The sequence below is a fragment of the Chlorocebus sabaeus genome, chromosome 5, assembly GCF_047675955.1.
Source record: "Chlorocebus sabaeus isolate Y175 chromosome 5, mChlSab1.0.hap1, whole genome shotgun sequence".
Classification (NCBI taxonomy): domain Eukaryota; kingdom Metazoa; phylum Chordata; class Mammalia; order Primates; family Cercopithecidae; genus Chlorocebus; species Chlorocebus sabaeus.
This window is the reverse complement of record NC_132908.1, coordinates 24929946-24949678: the sequence shown is the minus strand read 5'-3', so window position 1 is coordinate 24949678 and position 19733 is coordinate 24929946.

Here is a 19733-nt window from a genome sequence, read left to right as displayed (position 1 = left end):
AGCCTCAGTTTTCCCACCTGTAAAATGGGGACATCTACTTCCTGGGGCTGCTGCCAGGATTGGGCAGTGTATTAGGTTCTCTAGAGGGGCAGAGCCAATAGGATATATATATATATATATATATATATATATATATATATATATATATATATGAGTTTATTATGTAGTACTAACTCACAAGATCATAAGGTCCTACAGTAGGCTGTTTGCAAGCTGAGGTGCAAGAAAGCCAGTCTGAGTCCCAAAGCTGAAGAACTTGGAGTCCCATGTTCGAAAGCAGGAAGCATCCAGCACAAGAGAAAGATGTAGGCTGGGAGGCTAAGCCAGTCCAGTCTTTTCATGTTTTTCTGCCTGCTTTATATTCTAGCTGCACTGGCAGCTGATTAGATGGGACCCACCTGGATTGGGGTGGGTCTGCCTTTCCCAGCCCACTGACTCAAATATTACTCTCCTTTGGCAACACCCTCACAGACACACCCAGAATCAATACTTTGCATGCTTCCATCCACTCAGGTTGACACTCAGTATTAACCATCACAGGTGGGATTATGTCCAAAATCTCCTCATGTGTCACTTTATCCAGAGCCCTTAGGAACTGTTCTCCCAGCCAGCCACACACCTGGGGATTTGGGGAAAGCTGCCAGAGCCAACCCAATATTCTTCATTTTCCACCAGCCTAGAACATCTGGGGCGAATCTTTTCTAATGCTTTGGGTGACCTTTTTTGTGTCATGTGGTAGAAAGAGAATTGCTTAGTGTCGCCTACTCACTCATCAATGCTCCCTCCTTACCTCCTTGTTTTTATCTTGTCCCCTCTATCAGTCGTCTGTTGTCCTATTAATGCTGTGTGACAAATCACCCCAAAGTTAGTGACTTAAAATAACCACTTAGGCTTGAGTGTGACTCTGAGGGTCAGCTGTAGTTCTGGCTGGTCTGGGCCGGCTGGGCTCATTTCCCCTGGACTTGATCATGCTTCTGCCACGAGCTGGTGGCCTTAGCTCGCCTGCACATGTTCTTGTGGCAGAATCAATGCAGTGAGAGAGGAAGGAGAAACACAGAAGCACATTTTAAAGCCTCAGCCTGTGTCAAGTTTTCTTTAATTCCATTGGTCAAATCAAGTCCAATGGTTAATCCTCAATTCAGGTCAGGGGACAGTGCCAAAGGGCATGGATAAAGAGAGGCAGGAATAACTGGGGCCATCACAGCAACCAATCTACCACATACCCTCCTGGAAAACCCCAACCACGACCTCCAACTTGCCCTGTTATTTGCCACTGTACAGGCAGCCAGGGAAGAATCCCACCAAAGCTCTTAGATGGGCACCTGCTACTGTCTCATAGTCTCCAACCTCCGTTGTGCCTCAGTGTTTCCTAGAAACCCCTAACCTTTACATTCCTATTGCCTATAACAGATGCCACGTCCTTCCTCTACTCCTACCCATTGTCTCCCACTTCCCTCTTTTTTTTTTTTTTGAGACAGTCTTGCTCTGTCACCCTGGCTGGAGTACAGTGGTGTGATCTAGGCTCACGGCAACTTTTACCTCCCAGGTTCCAGTGATTCTTATGCCTCAGCCTCCTGGGTAGTTGGATTACAGGCAGGCACCACCACCCTAGGCTAATTTTTGTATTTTCAGTAGAGATGGGGTTTCACCATGCTGGCCAGGCTGGTCTTGAACTCCTGAGCTCAACTGACCTGCCTGCCTCAGTCTCCCCAAATGCTGGGATTACAGGCATGAGACAGCACACTGAGCTTCTCCTTCCCTCTTAACAAATGATCTTATCTCCTAGTTTGCAGAGATAATATAAATGACTAGAAGAAAAGTCAATTGCCTGTCTCTTTTCATTCATTTGTATATACATATATATACACACACACATACACATATATATATATACACACACACACATACATACACACATATATTTTAATTGAGCACATACTATGAACCAGGCACTGTGTTAGATGCTGATGTTCAGTGGTAAACAGGAAAGACAAGGTCCTTGTCCCCATGGACCTTGCATTTGAATGGAGAAGCCATGATAAGCAGGTGAACTGCTCATGAGTGTAATCCCAATGCTTTGGGAGGCTGAAGCAGGAGGACTGTTTGAGGCCAGGAGTTTGAGAACATCCTGGGCAACACAGCGAGACCTCATCTCTATGAAAAATAGAGATGTTCTTTGCGTTCATTTTTTTTTTTTTTTTTTTTTTTTTTACGTTTTTGAGATGGAGTCTCACTCTGTCTCCCAGGCAGGAGTGCAATGGCACGATTTCGGCTCACTGAAGCCTCTGTCTCCCAGGTTCCAGTGATTCTCCTGCCTCAGCCTCCTGAGAACCTGGGATTACAGGGGCCCACCACCATGCCTGGCTAATTTTTGTATTTTTAATAGAGACAGAGTTTCACCATGTTGGCCAGGCTGGTCTCGAACTCCCGATCTCAGATGATCCACCCACCTCAGCCTCCCAAAGTGCTTGGATTACAGGGGCGAGCCACCACACCCAGACTCAATACTTTTTCTCTATCACAGAACCTGGCACGTAGTAGATGCCCAGTGAATGCTAGAAGAAGAAGGGGAAGGGGAAGTGGAAGAAGAAAGAAGAAGAAGAAAAGATGATGATGACGAAGAAGAAGAAGAAGAGGAAGAGGAAGAAGAGAAAGAGGAAGAGGAGGAAGAAGAAGGAAGAGGAGGAGAAGGAGGGGGAGGAGGAGGGGAAGGAGGAGGAGGAGGAGGAGGAAAATATTTGCTTTCCAATTCTGCACCTGCCTCCTGTGAGCTGTGTAACCTCTGGCAAATGAACAAACATCTCTGATCCTTCACAACAGAGTTATGAAGATTAAATAAGATAACAAACAGTAACGCCCTTGCCTTGTTGTGTTGGGTATTTACTTAACGTTGATGACAAAGTACATATATCCACAGGCTTCTGTCCTGGTCGAGTCCTTGAGCACTCTTTGTGTTTCTAGATACTGCAAAGCATTGCGGACACGGCAAATAAGATTCTGCCCCCCTTAGCGCTTACTGTTTAGGGTGTGGGCTCTAATTAAACGCATAGTTATAACCCTCTAACATACATACAACAGTTGCATGTGAGATCTTTTTCCAAGTTGGGAGAGGGAGGCTTCCCGTTCTCTGGAACATGGCTTTCCTGAGAGCCTCTCTCTAATGCCTCCAGCTGTATCCACTTTCCCTTCCTTATCAGCTCCCTTCGTTTTCATTTTCTGAAATGACAAAGCAGTCTGCCTTTTATCTGTTTATCCTGCCAAAGCCCCATAGGTACTAGCAGGCTGGCCTTTGAAGTGGGGGTGGGTGGGCTGGAGGCAGCTCCATTCGTTTTCCAGCTAAGCTGGAAGCTTTGTGGGCACATTCTCAGGAGGGAGGGATGGGTTCCCAGAGGAAACCTGCAAAATGGGCCCGAGTTGGAAAGGGATTTTCATACAGGGAAAGACCAGTCAGGATGCAAAGTGAAATTGGTCTTTGGAAGTTGGGAGGGAGCTTGTTGCCCAGGGAGGGGTTGCTGGCTGGAACTCCTGGGGAAGATCCAGAGATTGGGAGGAGGTGGGCAGGACCGGGGTTAGTTGACAGGGGATGTAAACTGTGTCTGGTGCATCTGTGTGGTACAGATCCCCAAGCACATGACCACCTGGGCGTATTTCCTGCGTATTTTTATGCCTTAGGTGTGTACTGCGGATGTGGCTCCCACACATTTTTTAAAAAATTATTATTATTTTTTGAGACAGGGTTTTGCTCTGGCACACAGGCTGGAGTGCAGTGGTGTGATCTCAGCTCAATGCAACCTCCACCTTCCGGGTTCAAGTATCTCTCCTGGCTCAGCCTCCCAAGTAGCTGAGAATTACAGGTGCACACCACCACACGTGGCTAATTTTTTTATATTTTTAGTAGAGATGGGGTTTCACCATGTTGGCCAGGCTGGTCTCAAACTTCTGACCTCAAGTGATCCACCCATCTTGGCCTCCCAAAGTGTTGGGATTACAGACGTGAGCCACGGTGCTTGGCCTGTCACATGTTTTCTGACTGTACATGTGGTTTGATTTGTGTGACTTTGTTGTGTGCACAGCATGTATGTGGCCACAATGATTGGCTTTCTCACGACTATCTTCACACATGCACTTAGGCTCTCTACAATCTGCAGGATGTCCAACACCACTGCAGGTCCTGGGAGATTGGAAGATAGGAAAAGAGAAGGGAGAGAGAGAGAGCAAATGTGTTTGCTGCCCTCCTGGAACTAGAGTTGAGTTGAGGAGACAGACACAGACCGAGAAGTGACAGGAGCAAATTTGAAACTGCAGTTGTGATGGTTGTGCTGAAGCAGAGATGCATGGCATGGGAGGGACACACAGCAGGGTTGTGTCTGAGTCAGGGAGGCCAGAGACAATTTCCACCAGGATGCGGTCCATGTGTTGAGATACGAAAGGTGAGTGGGAGTTATTTATCTGAAGAGAGGATGGGTTTGAGTTATCTCTATATATTTATTTTTATATCTAAATATATATCTATATTATATATTTTGAGATATCTATATTATATATTTTGAGATGGAGTCTTGCACTGTCGCCCAGGCTGGAGTGCAGTGGCGCAATCTCTACTCACTGCAAGCTCCACCTCCCAGGATCATGCCATTCTCCTGCTTCAGCCTCCCGAGTAGCTGGGACTACAGGCGCCCGCCATCACTCCTGGCTAAATTTTTTGTATTTTTACTAGAGACGGGGTTTCACCATGTTAGTCAGGATGGTCTCGATCTCCTGACCTCGTGATCCGCCAGCTTTGGGCTCCCAAAGTGCTGAGATTTCAGGCGTGAACCACCGTGCCCAGCCGACTTATCAATATTTTTTAGTTTTTATATTTGGACCTCAGTTACACAGAAGCCACTTAGCCACACTTCTTCGCTTGTGGCACGCTGACAGCAATAGTCCAGGCAACGATTAATTATGTATACTTTTTATCTCCCATCCCTCTTTCCATTTCATTGCTCCCCTAGAGACAGCCGCTCTAATATATTTTAAATGTGTTTTGAAACAAGTGTGTACTCTGGAGAAATACAGAATGTTGATTTTTAGGTGCGTGCGTGTGTGTTTAATTACAAAAATGGTGTCATGCTGTAGCTCTCATCCTGCTTTTACTCTTTCCCCTGCTATGCATTAGGAATTTTTTCTATGCCGCTTTTTGCCCCTTTATTTGACTGCATCTGACTCCTTCTTAGCATGTGTTTCCCTTGTTTAGGGCACCTCGGTTAGCTCGCACCTCATGCTACCAATTGCAAGGCTGCCGTGAACATTGTTACATGTGTCCTTGTTATTGCTCTGCCTAAGTCTGTCTTCATTTAGGTTCTCTGGAAAGCGACCCCTGAGACAAACACTTGGGAGCAGTCACTTCGTTTAGGAGGTGATTCCAGAAGCATAGTGAAGGAATAGGGAAAATGAGAGAAGGAATAAAGGCGTGTCAATGAAACACGCTTTGATGAGCTGCTCACCTATGTGGTCCACTGAGGCTTAGCGCCACCCGGGAACCTCTAACCACTGCAGGTTCCTTAGTGGGTCCCGAGGGGAAAGAGAGGCATTGTTGGGCAGAAGTCCCAATCCTAGCAGCTTTCCCTTGCTTCTGTTCTCCCTCCTTTCTTTCTTTTTTTTCTTTCTTTTTTTTTTTTTTTTTGAGACAGGGTCTTGCTCTGTCCCCCAGGCTGGAGTGCAGTGGTGCGATCTCGGCTCACTGTGTTCAAGTGACTCTCCTGCCTCAGCCTCCCGAGTAGCTGGAACTACAGGTGCCTGCTACCAGGCCCAGCAATTTTTGTGTTTTCATTAGAGATGGGGTTTCACTATGTTGGCCAGGCTGGTCTCAAACTCCAGACCTCAAGTGATCCGCCCGCCTCGGCCTCCCAAAGTGCTGGGATTACACGTGTGAGCCACTGCACACAGCTTGTTCTCCCTCCTTTCTTTCTTCCACTATGCTCTGAGGACATGGCAGTGAACACAACAGATGCCTCCTGCTCTCACGGAGATTATATTCTTCTGGGGGAGTGGGGGATATTGATAATCAACAGGTGAAATTTAAGGTAATTTCATGTGCTGTGAAGAAAATAAGATCCCAGCACTTTGGGAGGCCAAAGCAAAAGGATCAGTTGAGCCCGGGAGTTAGAGACTAGCCTGGGCAACATAGCAAGACCCTGTCTCTACAAAAACAGAAAAAAAAATTAGCTTGGTATGCATCTGTGGTCCCAGCTACTTGGGAAGCTGAGGTTGGAGGATCACCTGAGCCTGCAGGGAGGAGGAGGGCCATGATCGCACCACTGTACTCCAGCCTGGCAACAGAACAAGACCTTATCTCAAAAAAACAAAAAAACAAAAAAAACCACGAAAACGAAAAAAGAGAACAAGAAAAGAAAAGACATGGTAATGGACTGGAGAGTATCCAGGTGGGTAATTCAGATTTTGCAATCAGGGACAGCCTCTTTGAGGAGGTAAACTTCAGGCTTAGGTGAGAGGGAACCAGCCATAGGAAGGACTCTGGAAAAAGCATTTCAGGCAGAGGGAACAGTGACTGCAAAGTCCCTGAGGTGGGAACACGCTTGTTCTATTCAAGGACTAGCAGAAGAAAGATGACTGTGGGCAACAGGGGGAGGAGGCAAGGTCAGAAAGGTGAGCAGTGGCTGGGTCATGCAGGATGCCACAGGCCATGATCAGCTGTCAGTCAGGACCTTACTTTGCCAGGAAAAGCAAATGCTCCTTGGGGTGATTTATCCTTCTGGGAGATAGAGGCACTCTCCTTAGCTACATAATAAATAGTTCTAAAGCCACACCAAGAAGGTCGTGGAAGGTTATCTCTAACAGTAAGAAGATACCCTACAGGAAGTCTGCTGTCCCACCTCCTGTTAGAGTCAGAACTTTGCTCTGCATCCCTCATAGACGGTCATTCCACCTGGGCTTCACGCCTTCAGCAACAGGAGACCATGCGACAGCCCATTTCTGTCATTTAGGACTCTTTCGGTTGCAAGTGACAGGAAATAAACCAAAGCTGCTTACACAAAAAGGGAGTTTGCTGGCTGATGTAACAGAAAAGTCAAGGGATAGCTTCAGGCACGTCTTGATCCAAATCCCAAATGATGTTTCGTTTCAGACTCTGTCTCTGTCACTGAGCTCTGCTTTCTCTGTTTTGGTTTTGTCCTCAGACAAACTCTCTTGGAGCAGCATAAAAAAGCTCTTAGGCAACATTTTATTATTTTTATTTTTTTCCAAGATTGATTCTTCCTCTGTCTCCTAGACTGGAGCGCAGTGGCACAATCTTGGCTTATTGCAACCTCTGCCTCCCAGGTTCAAGCAATCCTCCTGCCTCAGCCTCCCAAGTGTCTGGGATTACAGGCTGGCTAATTTTTGTAGTTTTAGTAGAGACGGGGTTTCATGTTGGCCAGGCTGGTCTCAAACTCCTGACCTCAAGCAATCCATCTGCCTCGGCTTCCCAAATGCTGGGATTACAGGCGTGAGCCACCACCGTGCCTGGCTTAACGTTTGAATGAAAGCCTGTTTCTGAACAATTTGGGCCATGTGCACATCCCTGAACCAGTTGCAGTGGCCACAAAGTTAGTTGGGAGTCCTGGGCTCTTTCGCTCTCTTACAGTGTAACAGGGATTTCTTTTTTCAGTTACCAGGTGGATGGAACTTGCTTATATTATTGCTATTTTGATTTAAGTACAAACACTAGGTTTGAAAAAGAAGAGTGTGATTGACTTTAGCAATAATATTTTAGAGAGTCCGTAGCCTACTGAGGCTAGAGTTGCACTTTAGGTGTTTTGTTTTTTAATTTTTAATTTTTTTTTTGCGATGGAGTTTCGCTCTTGTCCAGGCTGGAGTGCAGTGGCGTGATCTCGGCTCAATGCAAACTCTGCCTCCCGGGTTCAAGTGATTCTCCTGCCTCAGCCTCCCAAGTAGCTGGGACTACAGACACTCCCACCACACCTGGCTAATTTTATATTTTCAGTAGAGACGGGGTTTCACCATGTTGCCCAGGCTGGTCTCAAACTCCTGACCTCAGGTGACCCACCCGCCTAGGACTCCCAAAGTGCTGGGATTACAGGTGTGAGCCACCGCGCTCTGTTGGCTTACGTGTTTTAATAAGAGCCAGAACTACATCCAGTTGGCTACTGAAGGTGTGGGCCAATGTTGTTTATCTCTGGGGGGATGCTTAAAACCTGGATGTCTACAAGGCATTGCTGTGGCTGATGCCCTTGCTGAAACTCGCTGGAGGAATTGCAGTGCCCCACCTGATGAGATGAGGTGAGACTCAGTTTCCCTGGGGGCCAGTACATTCTAAATGCTGTCCACTCTTCTTTACTGCCGTTGTCATTTATTTCATTTTGCCTGGACAAGTGAGAGGTTGTAACAACTGTTTATGGCCCTTGGGGCTAGAATACCTCTTCTTTCCACTCCACTGTATCTTTTCTTTTCTACTGGATGGAGGGAGCATCTGGGGAATGTCCAAGTTGATTTTTGTTTTATCCATAGCTTGGGTGTCTGTGTTCTGATGTTTATTATACCAGTTCAAGGTTTGGCTACTCTCAGTTTTTAAAATTTTAAAATTTAATTTAATTTATTTTTGAGATGGAGTCTCAGTCTGTCACCCAGGCTGGAGTGCAGTGGCGTGATCTCAGCTCACTGTAGCCTCCGCCTCCCAGGTTCAAGCGATTCTCCCCCTGGCTTAGCCTCCCCAGTAGCTGGGATTACAGGTACCTGCCACCACGCCCAGAAAATTTTTGAATATATATATATATATATATATATATATATATATTTTTTTTTTTAGTAGAGATGGGGTTTTACCATGTTGGCCAGGCTGGTCTTGAACTCTTGACCCCAAGTGATCTGCCTGCCTCGGCCTCCCAAAGTGCTGGGATTACAGGCGTGAGCCACTGTGCCTGGCCAGTTTTTCTATTTTTTTAAAGAGACAGAGTCTCACTCTGTTCCCCAGGATGGAGTGCTGTGGTACGATCATAGGTCACTGCAACCTTAAACTCCTGGGCTCAAGTGAACCTCTCATCTCAGCCTCCCAAGTTGCTGGGATACAGGCATAAAGCACCACGGCTGGCCCATCCATTTTTTGAATTAAATATTTACATTTTGAGATAATTGTAGATTCATGCACAGTTGTGAGAAATAACACAAAGATGCTGTGTCCCCTTTACCCCACTTTCCCAGTGGCAAAACCATAGTACAGTATCACAACGAGGATATTGACACTGATACAGTCAAGACACAGAATATTATCATCACCACAAGGATGTCTCATGCTGCCCTTTAATACCATATCCACTCCCCTCTCACCTCCACTCCCTCCTTACCTCATGGAAGTCACTAATATGTTCTCTATGTCTATAACTTTGTCATTTCAAGGATGTTATGTATATGCATAATCATGCAGTATGTAACCTTTTGGGTTGGCTTTTTTCACTCAGCATAGTTCTCTGGTGATTCATCTGGGAGATTCAACAGAGTGGATCAACAGTTCATTTATGGCCTGGCGCGATGGCTCATATCTGTAACCAGTGCTTTGAGAGGCTGAGGTGGGCTGATCACCTGAAGTCAGGAGTTCGAGACCAGCCTGGTCAACATGGTGAAGCCCCGTTTCTACTAAAAATACAAAAATTAGCTGGGTGTGGTGGTGGGCGTCTATAATCCCAGCTACCCAGGAGGCTGAGGCAGGAGAATTGGTCGAACCTGGGAGGCGAAAGTTGCAGTGAGCCGAGATTGCGCCACTGCACTCCAGCCTAGGTGAGAGCGAGAATCTGTTTCAAAAAAAAAAGTTATTTGTTTATTTATTTATTTTTGTTAGGTAGTTTTGCAAGTTATGAATGTACCACAGTTTAACCATTCATCAGTTGAAGGACATCTGGGTTATTTTCAGTTTTGGGTTATTACAAATAAAGCTGTTACAAACATTCTTGTGCAGGTTTTTGTGTCAATGTATGTCTTCATTTCTCTGAGATGAATGCCTAGAGAAGTTCCAGGTCTGAAACTTCTCCGGTAGTTATGTGTTGACTTTTGTAAGAAAATGTCAGACTGTTTTCCACAGTGGTTGTACCATTTTACAGTCCTACCGACTACGTAGGCATAGCTGAGGTTTTCTGCATTCTCGCCAACATTTTGTGTTGTCATCATTTTTCTTTTCAGTCGTTCATGCAGGTGTGTAGTAATATCTCATTGTGGGTTTAATTTTCATTTCTGTAGTAGTTGACTATATTGACCACCTTTTCAGTGCTTGTTGCCATTTCCATATCCTCTTCAATGAAATGGTTCATGTCTTTCGTCCATATTGTAATTGAATTGCATACTTTTTTATTCTTGAATGATGAGAGCTCTTTATACATTCTAGATGCTGGTTCTTTGTCAGATATGTGGTTTGCAAATATTTTCTTCCAGTCTGTAGCTTGTCATTTCATCTTCTTAACAGGGCTTTTTGCAGAGAAAAGGTTTTTAATTTTATTAAGACCAATTTATCAATTTTCCTTTTATGGATTGTGCTTTTGGACCTCTTTGCATAGCTCTAGATCCTGAAGATTTTCTCCTGTTTTACATATTTAATAGCTTTACATTTTACCTTGATGTCTATGATCCATTCTGAATTCATTTTTGTATAAATTGTGACTTAGGTCAAGATCCTTTTTTTTTTCTTAACCTATGAATGTTCAATTGCTCTAGCACTATTTGTTGAAAAAGCTATCTTTCCTTATCGTCTTGCTTTTGTACCTTTGTTGAAACAAGTTGGGCAAATTCATGAGTTCTTGCTTCTGTTTTGTTGATCCCTGTTTGTAATTCTCCACCAGTAATGCACAGTTTTGATTACTGGAACTACAGAATAAGTCTTGAAATCATGTAGACTGACTGGTCTCACTTTCTTCTTCTTTCAAAATTGTTTTAGCTATTCTAATTCCTTATGCTTTTCCACAAGACTTTTAAAATAGGCTTGTATATACCATATTTACAAAAAAAATTCTTTCTGGGATTTTGATAGGAATTACAAAACCTGTGTATCAATTTGGGCAGAGTAGGCATCTTTATACACTGAATCTTCCAATCCATGAATAAGATACGGTGTATCTCTTCATCTATTTAGATCTTCTTTGACTCTTTTCATCAGTGTTTTGCAATTTTCAGCATAAAAATCCTACACATGTTTTGTTAGATGTATACCCAAGTATAGTTCTGTCATTGTTGAGTGATTGCAAATGGTATTGTATTTTTGACTGTGGTGTCCACATACTTACATAGACATATAGTTGACTTTGGAAATTTTTCTTGTATCTTATGAACTTGCTGAATCTACTTATTAGTTCTGGGAGTTTTTTTTGGTAGATTTCTTGATATTTTTGATGTAAACAATCAAGTCATGTTATATGCCAATAGGGACTGTTTTACGTCTTTCTTTTTGATCTTTCTGCCATTTATTTTGGTTTCTTGCCTTATTGGGCTGGCCAGAACTGCTAGTACTACGTTGAGTAATATCTTAAGAGAAAAGTATTTGGTATTTTGTCACTACAATTTTAGTTCTAGGTTTTTTTTTGAAGAAACTCTATCTTTGAGGACATTTCCCTCTATTCCTATGTTTCTGAGAGTTTTTATGAGTGGTTGTTGAATGTTATCTAACACTTATTATTTGATATTTAACAAATTACCAAGTATTTGTCAAATACTATATCATTTGAAATGACCATGCAATTTTTCTTTAGTCTGTTAATATGGTGGATCATACTCATTGATTTCTGAATGTTGACTCAACTTTGCATCCTTGGAATAAACCACACTTGGTGATGGTGTATAGCTTTGTTTTATATATCACTCATCTTTACCTGCTGATATTTTGTTGAAAATTTCAGTTTCTATATTCATGAGAAATATTAGTTTGAAGTTTTCTGGTTTTCTTGGTGTGGTCTTTGTCCAGTTTTGGTTCCAAGCTAATATTAACTTCTTTAAATGAATCAGGAAGTGTTCTCTTCTCTTCTGTGTTCTTGAAGAGATTGTGTAGAATTGGTGTTAATTTCCTTTAAGTATTTGATAGAATTCTCCATTGAAATGATTGGTGCATAGAGACTCTTTTTCTTGGGTGTTTTAAAATTGCAAATTTAATATTCTTGATAGTTATAGAGCTATTCAGATTATCTATTTAATATTGGGTGAGTTGTGCTAGTTTTACTTTTTGAGGAATTGGTCCATTTCATCTAAGTTGCCAACCTTGTGTATGTATAGTTGTTTGTAGTATTACCTTATTATCTTTTTGATGTTTGCAGGATCTGTAATGATATTCCTCTTTCTTTCCTGATCTTTGTAACTTGTATCTTCTCTCTCATGTTACTTTATCAGTTTTGTTAGAGGTTTGTCAAAATTACTGATCTTTGTTCAAAGGAACAGCTTTTTGGTTCATTGATTTTCTCTATTGTGTTTCTGCTTTCAATTTTAAAAATTTCTGCTCATCATTATTGCCTTAGTCTGTTTGGGCTGCTATAACAAAATACCTGAGACTGAGTAATTTATAGAAAACAGAAATTTATCCCTCACAGTTCTGGAGGCTAGAAATCCAAGATCAATTCAAGTGCCAGCAGATTGGTGTCTGGTGAGCTGGTGAGGGCCCTATCTCCGCTTCCCAATTGGCTTTTTTGCTGTGTCTTCTGGAGCGGATGAATGCTGTGCTCACACACAGTGGAATGGTGGAAGGTCGAAAAAGCACTTAATAGCTAGTTTCCTCCAGCCCTTTTATAAGGTCACTAATTTTATTCATAGAGGCTCTGCCTCATGGCCCAGTCACCTCCTAATGGCCCCACCTGATGATGCTGTTGCCCTGGGGATTAAGTTTCAACATGAGATTTGGAGGGGACACAAGCATTCAAACCATAGCAATTATTTCTCCACCTCTGCTTTCTCTCAATTTATTTTGCTCTTCTTCTTCTTTTTTTTTTTAGTTTCTTGGTGTAGAAAACTGGATTAATGATTTGATACCTTTCTTCTTTTCTAATGTAGGCACTGCTGTAACTGTGTTCCACAAATTTTTAGATGCTGTGTTTTCATTTTCTTTTAGTTCATTGTACTATTTGATTTCCTTTGAGAACCTCTCTTTGATTCATGGGTTATTTAGAAGTGTGTTGTTTAGTTTCCAAATGTTTGGAGATTTTTTTGTTTTCTTTTTGTTACTGATCCCTAGTTTGATTTTATAGAACTCTTTGAACATATTCTGTATTGAGAATGTGGTCTATTTGGGTGTTTTTTTTTAATGGGCGTTTGAAAAGAACATGTACTTTTATGTTTAGGTGGAATGTTCCACAAATGTCAATTAAATCACATTGGTTGATTGTGTTTTTGAGTTCTATTACATGTTGCTAATTTTCTGTCTAGTTGTTTCTTATCAGTTCTTGAGAGGGGGTGTTGAAGTCTCCAACTATGATGGTGCATTTGTCTATTTTTCCTTTCAGTTCTATTAGATTTTGTTGCATATATTTTGTAACTCTATTGTTTGGTATATACACATTTAGGATTGCTATGTCTTCTGGTGGATTGCCCTTTTATCATTATATGATGGCTCTTTCTGTCTCTGGTAATTTTTGTTGTTGTTGTTCTGAAGTCTTACTTTATATGACTGAAATCAATGTAGCCGCTGCTGTTTTCTTTTGGTTAATGATTGTATAATATATCTTTTTCCAACCTTTTACTTTCAAGCTACCTATATCATTATGTTGAAAGCAAGTTTCTTGTAGGCAGCATATAGCTGGGTTATATTTTTCAATCCACCCTTCCAATCTGTGTATTGTAACTGGTATATTTATTCCATTTACATTAATTTAATTGCTGATATGTTAGGGCTTAAGTCTGCCATTTTAGGTTTTGTTTTATATTTTTCACTCTATCTTATATTTTTTTCCTGCCTTTCTGTAGGTTACTTTAATAATATTAAGAATTCCATTTTGATTGAAGTACAGTCTTTTTGAGAGTATCTTTGTGTAGTATTTTTAGTTGTTGCTTTAGGTATTACTTTATATACACAGAATTTATCACAATCATAATTTTACCAGTCTAAGTATAGAAACCTGTCCTTCTTTTTGTTTATTGGTGTTTGTTTGTTTTTGGGACAGAGTCTTGCTCTGTTGCCCAGGCTGGAGTGCAATGGTGTGATCTTGGCTAACTGCAACCTCCGCCTCCTGGGTTCAAGCAATTCTTCTGCCTTGGCCTCCCAAGTAGCTGGGATTACAGGTGCCCAGCACCATGCCTATCTAATGTTTGTATTTTTTAGTAGAGATGGGCTTTTACTTTGTTGATCAGGCTGGTCTCGAACTCTTGAGCTCAGGTGATCCACCCGCCTTGGCCTCCCAAAGTGCTGGGATTACAGGTGTAAGCCACCGTGCCCACCAAACCTGTCCTTTAAACATCTTTTTGCCTTCCCTGTTTATAATACAATCTATAACATAATACAATCTTCAGTATTTCCTGCACATACATTTGGATTCATGTCAGTGTTACAATATTTGCTTCTTGTGGGCTCTCTTTCTTTCAAATATTCTAAGATTCCTTTATTCCATTTCTGCTTGGAGAACTTCCTTTAATCATTCATTTAAGGCAGGTCTGCTGTTGACAAATTCCCCTAGTTTTTCTTCATCAGCGAATATCTTGATTTCTGCTTTATACCTGAAGGGCATATTCCCTGGGTTGATGAATCTTTGTTCCAGCTCTTGAAAATTACTGTGCCACTTCTTTCTGGTCTTCATAGTTTTTAGTGAGAAATCTACCATCATTCAATTTGTTTTTCCTCTATATATAAGGCATAGTTTTCCTCTTGCTGCTTTCAAGATTTTTTTTTTTGGCTTTAGTTTTCAGAATTTTAATTGTAATATACCTTCACATAGATTTTTTAAGACTTATCTTGTTTGGGATTCAGTCAGATTTTCGAATCTGTAAATTTGTCTTTTTTTTTTTCCTGTGGGTCAAATTTGGGAAGTTTTCAGTCATTTTTCTTTAAATAGTTTTTTACCCGTTCTTTCCCCTTTGTCCTTCCAGATCGGCAAAGGCATAGATGTTAGATCTTTTGTTATAGTTCCCCAAGTCCCTGAGGCTCTGTTAATTTCCTTTCAGTCTATTTTCTCTATGTTGTCCAGATGAATAATTTCTATTGTTTCTATCTCCCAGTTTACTAATTCTTTGTACCCTTCATTCTGCAGTTGGGAATATCCACTGAACTTTTTATTTTGGTTATTGCATTTTTTCAGTTCTAAAAATTCTACTTGGTTCTTCTTTATATCTTCTATTTCCTTGCATAGGCTTTCTATTTTTTTCATTTGTTTCCTTCGTGCTTGTAATTTCTCATGGAGGCATTTTTATCGTGGCTGCTTTAAAATCTTTGTCAAATAATTCTATTATCGATGTCATCTTGGTGTTGGCATCTATTGATTGTCGTTTTTTCATTTAGTTTGAGACCTTCCTGATTCCTGGTGTGATGTATAACTTTCTTTTGAATCCTAGACAATTTTATTGTATATAATATGAGAGGCTCTGAATCTTACATAGGCCTTCTGTTTTCATTTGCTTTACCTGACACTCCTCCAGCAGCGGAGGTGAGGTTGCTGCCTCATTACTACCAGGCGGAAGCAGAAGTTTAGGTTCCCCACTTGGCCTCTGTTGACACCTAGTGGGAGGGTGGAATTTCATCGTATTTGCTGGATGGAAGTGGAATTCTGGTTCCCTATGTGGTCTCTATGGACACAACTGTGGGAGTGTTCTTGTTCCTGATAGAAATGGTGAATGTCTTGACTTTTCACTCAACCTCTTGGGACAACATTCCAGTAGGTAAAGGGAGAGATGCCTGGTTACTGTGTGGTGTGAGTGAAGTCTAGGCTCCCTCAGTGGCCTCCACTGACATCATGGAAGGGACAGCTTCATTAAACTGGCCAGCAAGAATGAAAATCCTGGATCCTTATGCAGACTTTTCTGATCCCCCGCTAATGTTGGAACTGGGTGCCTTGTTACATCTTTGCAAGCATGTATGTGTAGGCTCTCCACTTGGTTTTTGCTGGTATGGGTGGTGGTAGAGTCATGTTTTTTGTTTGCTTGTTAATTTTCTGTTGTGTTTGGCTGCAATAGTGTGGTTACTGTCTAAAGGTTTTCTCTCATCCTAGGCTGCCCTGTTTCTGGTTCTTTTGCTGGAGAGATCGAGCTTTTGCTAATGCTTATGCTTGTCTGTGACTATTGGTTTTTCTGGGTTTCCATCTTCTTTAACTTTAAGCCTGAGATATCCAAGGCAACAACAAACAAACGAACAAACAAAAAAAGCAAACGGAAACACCCAGGGAACTAACTATTGTGTTGTTCTTTGGGCCCCAAGTTTCCCAGCTGGACCACCTTCTTTTCCCTACCTTTCAAAGTCTACTTATATTTGTTTTATATATGATATCCAGAGTTTTCATCTGTACTTAATGGAAAGAAAAGGGAAAAGTGTATCTACCACATCTTCCCAGAAGCAGAAATCTGGCTGCCTTGACTTTTGAATATTTGTCTCTTTCTTGAACTGAAATCTGCCTTCACGTTAGACCCATCATTGATCCCAGCCTAACCCTGGAATTGTCCCAAATGAAGTGAGCTTATATCCTCCCTGGCAGCCTTTTGAATATTGGGAGACTGTGGCCATGTCCTATTCCTCTTCAGGCCAGAGGCTCTGTTTCAATAGTAATTGCTCAGAGCTCCTCAGTGTTCCAAAGCCCACCATCCTTGCGCTGTATAGGTCTCCTGATGTTTGTCTGTGAATATTCTTTCATACAATTATTCATCTATTGTCTTTCCCTAGTTTCCATTCTGACCTTGTCTCCTCCACTCCTTAAATCAAACCTATTCTCTTCCAGCCACACTGACCTCGAACATGCCAAACACTTTTCTGCCTTAGGGCCTTTGAACTTGCTGTTTCCTCTGCCTGCAAAACTCTTTCTGCAGATATTTCACCATTTCTCCCATCTGTCTGCCTAATCAGGCCATCTTATCAACAGAACTTCTCTGCCATCTCTGTGTAAAATAGTTCCCTGCTCCCGAGCATCTCTTTCCCTTCCCCTAATTTACAGTTCACACTTATGCCGTTTGTGATGGACTGAATGTTTTTGTCCCCTCAAATTTAAATGTTGGAATCCTAACCCTTACTGTGATTGTGTTAGGAGATAGGAGGTAATTAAGTCGTGAGGGTGAAGACACCTTGAATGGGATTAGTGACCTTGTAAGAGGAGACAAAAGAGAGATAATTTTTCTTTTGGTCATGTGAGAATACAAGAAAAAGATGGTCTTCTGCAAACTAGGAAGAGAGCCCTCACCAGACATTGGATCTCCTGGAACATTGATGTTGGACTTCCCAGCCTCCAGAACCATGAGAAATAAATGGTTGTTGTTTAAGCCAGTGAGTCTATAGTACTCTTGTTATTGAAGCCTTTGGTAAAGACACCATTTGATTTACCAGGTGCTTACTAGTTTGTTTATTTACTGTCTGTTTCCCTTTACTGGAGTCGAGAGGGCAGGGACTCAGGTGCTTACTAGTTTGTTTATTTACTGTCTGTTTCCCTTTACTGGAGTCGAGAGGGTAGGGACTTTGTTTCCAGTGCCTAGAATAGTGAACAATCATTAGTTATTGTTCAGTGAACAAATACTTCATATACCAGGCACCATGCTAGTTGCTAGAGAGGCCCAGTCTCTGCCCTCATGAAACTCACATTACTGGAGAGGAAGTTGCATTTGAAATAGCTAATCATGAGAATAATTAATTGCCTTTAAATGCCTAGGAAGAAAAAATATAGGGTGCTATATTATCATCACAGGGGCATCCAACCTGCTTTTGGGATTTAGTATAGGCTTCTTTGGAAAAATGACAAATAGAAATTGGGCTGGTTATTGATAAAATTATTGATAAAATATATTTATAAAAATTACATCTACACGACTATAAATACCAATTTATACAAATTATCCATACAGCATGTATTGAGTACCTGCTACATGTCAGACACCATCATAAGTGCTTTCTATTTATTACTTTATTTACCGTGCACAGGTACTTTGTTTCTGCAGCTGCCTGCCTTAGGTCAGACCTCAGCTTTGCCATTTCTGACTGCTGGGGTAAGTCACTTAACTCCCCTATGCATTGCCTTCGTCATTTAAAAAATGAGAATAGGCCGGGCGCAGTGGCTCACGCCTGTACTCCCAGCACTTTGGGAGGCTGAGGCGGGTGGATCACATGAGGTCAGGAATTCGAGACTGGCCTGGCCAACATGGTGAAACCCTGTCTTTACTAAAAATACAAAAATTAGCCGGGCATTGTGGCACATGCCTGTAATCCCAGCTACTCAGGAGGCTGAGGTAGGAGAATCTCTTGAACCTGGGAGGCAGAGGTTACAGTGAGCCAAGATCACGCCATTGCATTCCAGCCTGGGCAGCAACAGTGAAACTCCATCTCGGAAGAAAAAAAAAAAAAAAAAAAAGAGAGAGAGAGAATAAATAGTACTTACCTCCTAATTGAATGAGTTATTTGTTTCTTCATTTTCTATATGGAGAGATTTAAGCTCAAAGGGAATAAATAATTTGCTGAGATCCCAGGCACAAGGTTCCATCCTGTATCTGCCCGACTCATGAATTCTCACTTCCCAGTCAGTGCATTATTCCACAGAAACACACCTCATCCCTAATCTATTGGTCTAATATTTATAACAATGCTGCTACAACTCATTTCTTTGGCTGCTTCAATGAATCACCTCCTGATACTTTTGATTTCTAAGAGCAAAATGCCACCTCAATTTCTATTATCTGCCTGCGCCAAGGAGCAACCCCCAGGTCTATTCTTTGCCTGGCTGTGTTTTTTTTTTCCCCCCATGCCTTATGGCCCATACTGCCTGATATACAGCAAAATGGGCTTGTGATTTAGCGGCAGAAAAGGTTAACTCTAAATAATGATCAGAAAGTTAAAATATAGAGCCAGAATGTTGCTTTAGTTTTTATAGGTTTTAAATAATTTTGCCTCCTTCCCTGAAGGATTTAGCATAATTCAATGAGAAAATTGCATTCCAATCCTGTGGGCTGCTCTGACGTGACTGAATTTCAATGAGCAGAAGAGCTGCAGTGTCTTCCTGGCAATGAACCTGACTGAGCCATGAGCTCAGAGAGGAATGATGACCCTGGGGAGGGTCCTGGCTTCCCCAAGACTCCTGGGTCTAGTCTGGGGGAACAGGCCAAGTAGCACAACTAGAGTGAGAGAAGGCAACAACAGGGTATTTATGGCTGGGCAAGGCGGAGTGGCTACATTGCATGCTTGTGGAAGAATGCACTGGACCAATGCAGCCCAGAGAAATGTCGGGTCTTCTCCTGTCTCCTTTTGTGCTATCAGCCCCAGATTGTCACCTTTGTAGGAGTGGTTAGATCCTATCCTTGCCACTTACAAATTGTATGAATTAGGATTGTGTCTGGCTGCAGTGAACAGGGAAACCTAACACTGACTTAAAGAGATAGGGATTTATTTATTTCCTTTTTGTTTGTAACAAAAACGTACAGGCATTCTCAGGTAGCGCACAGCTCAAAGAGGCCGTCGAGGACCTGGTTCCACCCTCTTCCCTCGGAGGCATTATCGTCACATGGCTTCTGCATCACAGGGTTGTTGTGAAGATTAAATTAAGGTAATATATGCAAAGCCCTTGGTATAGTTTTTAGTAAATGCTACATACATCTAGTAAATGCTA